The sequence below is a fragment of the Mus musculus genome, chromosome 6 (assembly GCF_000001635.26).
Source record: "Mus musculus strain C57BL/6J chromosome 6, GRCm38.p6 C57BL/6J".
Classification (NCBI taxonomy): domain Eukaryota; kingdom Metazoa; phylum Chordata; class Mammalia; order Rodentia; family Muridae; genus Mus; species Mus musculus.
Window position 1 is genome coordinate 94,415,213 of NC_000072.6, and position 4,955 is coordinate 94,420,167.

At 47.3% G+C, this 4,955-nt stretch overlaps 1 pseudogene; it reads left to right on the forward strand.

Annotated features, from left to right (window-relative positions):
- Window positions 2,559-4,293, forward strand: Gm7825 (predicted gene 7825; annotated as a pseudogene).

Here is a 4,955-nt window from a genome sequence, read left to right on the forward strand (position 1 = left end):
CCCCCCCCCCACACACACACCTGGCATGAGTTGGGCATTTTGATACAGCTCTTGGTTCCTGGAGTATCCTAGGCAGTAAGAGATACACGGTCACCTCACCATTTCCCTTCTTGACACGGATAGCTGTTGCCCCATCAGAAACCCCAGCAAAGCTGATGTCCACTTCACCCACCTGTGTGCCTTTACCTCCCCGAGCCCTCACCTACCCTTAGGCAATTCTTCAGTAAGTGGACAGATGAATGAATGAGAAACGCACTCACGTTACCACAGGTTTTGAGAATGCCTTTCTTTAGAGTTAAGAATTAATGTTTGCTAGAAATCAAAGAGCAACCAAACTAATAATATAACCTGAAAGCAATTATCAAATCTGGAAGTGTAGCCAGGTCTCAAGGGACCACATGCAACGCGAGACCTCAGCCCATACAGGTTAGCAGGTTTGCTTGCTCAACCTCTCTCTCCCTGCTCCTTTCCCCTCCCCTCTCCCCTCTTCTTTTTCCCCATCCCTGCTTTTGACCTCTTCCTCCCTGAAGTTAGTTTTGTCATCTTTACATTCCGACAAACTCCTATTTCTTATTTTATCTGAGGTCAGATCACCTCAGCCTGCCTTTCAATACATGGACTGTAGTATCATCATCACCACCACCATCATCATCACCACCAGCACCATCATCATCATCACCACCACCAGCAGCACCATTATTACTATTTTTGGTGCTAAGAATCCTACTTGGAGCTTTATAGGGTCCCTGTATTAATTTCTTTTATGTAACTGTAGCAATAGTATCAGAGAGAACAATTTATACAAGGAAGAGTTTCTTTGGGACCGCTGCTTCAAACGGCTCGATTAATAGTCCTGCTGGGACCCACTGATTTGGGGCCTGTGGAGAGGTCGACCAACCACCACAGCAGCAGACACATGTAAAGGAGAAGACTCTTTGCCTCACGGTGGACAGGGAGAAGAGAGGACAACAGGAGTGGAGTCATGGACTCCATGCTGAAGGACCCATCTCTTATAGTTTTAGTTGTGAGCCTAGCCTTCACTGGACAAGCCATCTCTCCAGCTCTACTTTAAGGATTTATGTATGCATTTTATGTATATGGGTGTTTTGTCTATATGTGCATCTGTACACCAGAAGAAGGCATTGGATCTCATGGGACTACAGTTAGAGCCACCATGTGCATGCTGGGAATTGAATTCAGGACACTTGGAAGCATAGCAGTGCCCTTACCTGCTGAGCCATCTTTCCAGCCCTGAATGACCCATGTCTGATTACCCACTTTATGGTGGTTTGAATGAGAATGGCCTCAACAGTCTCATATGTTTGAATTCTTGGCCCCCAGTTAGTGAAACTTTTTGAGAAAGATTAGAAGGTGTGATCTACCTTGGAGGGGTTTGTCACTACGTTATGAAAACCTATACCATTCACAATTAGTTCTCTTTTGCTGCCTCCGAGTTGTGAATAAGGATGTAAGTGTTTGGATGCAGCTCCAGTGCCATACCTGCCTGTCTGCCTCATATGGCTGTCTCCTGAGAGGCTCTGCCCCAAATGCAGAGGCAGATGCTCACAGCCAACCATTGGACTGAGCTTGGGGGTCCCTGATGGAGGAATTGGAGAAGGGACTGAAAGAGCTGAGGGGGCTTGCATCCCCATGGAGGGAGCAACAGTGTCAGACCTCCTGGAGCTGTGGGGAATGGAACACCAACCAAAGAGTACACATGGAGGGACTCATGGCTCTGGCTGCATATGTGGCAGAGGATAACCTGTTGGACATCAATGGGAGGAAAGGCCCTTGGGCCTAGGGTTGTTTGATGCCCCAGTGTAGGGAAATGTCAAGGCGGGAAGACAGGAGTGAGTGGGTGGGTGGGGGAGCACCCTCATAGAGGCAGGGGGATGGGATACGGGGTTTACAAAGGATACAGAGACCTGGAAAGGGGAAATGTAAATAAAAAAAATATCTTTAAAAAAAAAAAGAAAAAAAAAAAAGGCATGCTCCACACAGCTCCCATAATGCAGCTTGAGCAGCAGGGGTAAGGAACTCCTCACCCAAAAGGTGATAATCCAGTGTCTTAGTCAGAGTTACATTGTTGTGATGAAACACCATAACCAAAGCAAGTTGGGTAAAAATGGGTATATTTGGCTTATAGTTCCATATCATAGTCCATCATTATAGGAACTCAAATAGGACATGAACTTGGAGGCAGGGGCTGTTGGAGAGTCCATGAAGGAGCGTTTCATACTGCCTTGCTTTCTTATAGAACTCACTAGCACCACTTACAATGGGCAGGGCCCTTGCACATCAATCACTAATTAAGAAAATGCTTTGCAGGCTGGTGTACAGCCTGATCTTATGGAGGCATTTTCTTAATTGAGGTTCCCTCCTTCCAGATAATTTGTGTGAAGTTGACATAAACCTGGCCAATGCAATTGAACGCTTGTCAAGTTGACGCACAAACACATCACCATTAAGCTACAACATTGCTTTTCTTAGTCACCTCCAAGAACTCACATTAAAACATAATTTTAAAAATTGACAATCTTTAAAAATTCAAACACATTGGCTGTCCTTTGAGCAACAGTAACGCAAGATGGCAGCCACCACAGGCTCTGGAGGAAAAGTCCCTCGAAATTTCCGACTGTTGGAAGAGCTGGAAGAAGGCCAGAAAGGAGTAGGCGGCGGCACAGTTAGCTGGGTCTGGAGGAGGATGAGGACATGACACACTTACAAGATGGACAGGCATGATAATTGGGCCTCCACGAACAATATATGAAAACCGAATACACAGCCTTAAACTAGAATGCGGGCCTAAGCACCCAGAAGCACCCCCGTCTGTATGATTTGCAACAAGAGTCAATATGAGCTGTGTGAGCAGTTCGAATGGAGTGGTGGATCCAAGAGCCATGGCAGTGCTGGCAAAGTGGCAGAACTCGCACAGTATCAAAGTCATCCTGCAAGAACTGTGGTGCCAGATAATGTCAAAAGAGAACATGAAGCTGCCACAGCCACCAGAAGGACAGTGTTACAGCAATTAGTCACCCGGCCTCCTCTCCCCATCCAACTCAAGTCTTCATTTTCCACAGTAGTGAATTTTCTAGATACATCTGTAGACCTCAAAGTCCTGGAGAGGAAGCTCCACTCAGACTTCATCCTGAGGCACTGTTCTGATACTAACTTCTCGTCCATTTGAAATACCTAAGTTGTGCTGTGTAACATCATCTGTCGAGTGTAACCGCTGTCTGCCTGGTTGAACTTCTGGGATCAAGAAGGTGTTGAAGTCGGTTTCCTGTGGGAGTGGTGGACACAGCTAACACAACTGTGAACAGACATCATCTGTCACACAATCACCTGCATCTGGCCCTTGGCCTGTGTCTGCTTTGCCCGCCCTGCCCTCCGCCACAGCTGTGTGGTGGCCCTTAGAATAGATGGGAAGGCTTCAGGTAGCAGTTGTGGGATTGACTACTGCTGGGCTTGGGGCGCTTTGGCTGCACCCCTGCTTCTTAAGTCTTAAGTGATGCCCCATCCAAGCCATGGTCCCCACTCCTCCACTCCCACCTTTGGCCAAATCTTAGATTGTAACCCTCCCCTCCCTCTGAAATTGGCTGCGGGTGAGGAATTCAGGGCTTCCCGTCTTCCCACCTTTATCAACAGGTGCTGCTTTCCCTCCTCAACTCCCTTGTTGTCTATCACCACCCACCACTTGCTGTGGCCAGAAGCTATCAGATGAGGTTGGAAGAGCCTGGCCTCCCTCACTTAGCTCAGGACCACATTCACCTGCCACCAGCCTGGGCTGGGAATGCCGGGTCCTCAGCCTTGTGGCCGCCATCAGCCTTTGAGCTTTGAGCTCAGGTCTAGAGGTGAACAGAGCAGTCACAGGATGACTCAGACGGGCCAGCGCTGGGTCCTTGGTGGATATATGCCTAGAGAAAGGCCATGCGGAGAGTCCTCAGCACACACGGTTCTGAGTTGGTTCCTTTTCCCATAATTGTTTTTGCTTTTACACATTGAAGAGGTTTGAACAGGGCTCTCGAGTCACCCTGGCCACCCATCTGGTCTGATGTGGAGCCTGAGAGCTGGAACACGAGGCCCTGACTCTGCAGACTCAGGTTTCAGGGGTGCTCCTCAGACCATCTGCAGGGACCAGGAGGAGCTCTGTGTCACTACGTTTGCAGATCATTTGGAGATCTGTAGGCCTGGCCTCCTGGCTCATTGACACGCTCCCCACTCTGTTCAGGACCACTAAATGTTGAAATGTGGATGCATACTGAAATAAAGGCAATTCATTGTGTTGCAAAGAAAAAAAAATTCAAACACATTAAAAGTTCAGTCCCTTTAAAAGATCTAGGTTCTTTTAAAAATCCAAATTTTCTTTTAAAAGTTCTAAAATTCTCAACTGTGGGCTCCGTTTAAAAAAATTAAGTCAAATACTTTCTTACTTTAGGAAGGAATAATCAAGGCACAGTCACCATCTTAACAAAGCAAAACCAAATTCCAAATGTGAAAGTAATTCGTTGTCCAATTATCTGGGATTCACTCATGACCTTCTGGGCTCCCCGGAAGGTCTTGGATTACTTCTTTGATTCTTCCCTATGGAGCACAAACAGCTTGTCTTCTAGATTCCAGCTAGCTCCACTCCACACCTGCTTGGTGGCCATTCTCCATGTTACTGGCATTTCCAAAGTGCCAGAGTCCCCTTGCTGCAACTGGGATGCACTTTCACTAACAACCTTTCTTGAAGTCTCTTCAGGAACTCCAATCCTGCCAAACGGTGTCAAGCCTCAGCTGCTCTCTGTGAGCACTTCATAAATACAAAACCAGTACCACATGGGAGACTCTTACACTACCAAGTTTGGCTGCCAATAGAAGGTGCAACCTTGGCTGTTTCTGTAGCGCAGCTTCTGTGTGTTGACCCCGAGGAACCATTTCTTAGAAAACTTCACCTCTGTGATGCTACTCTT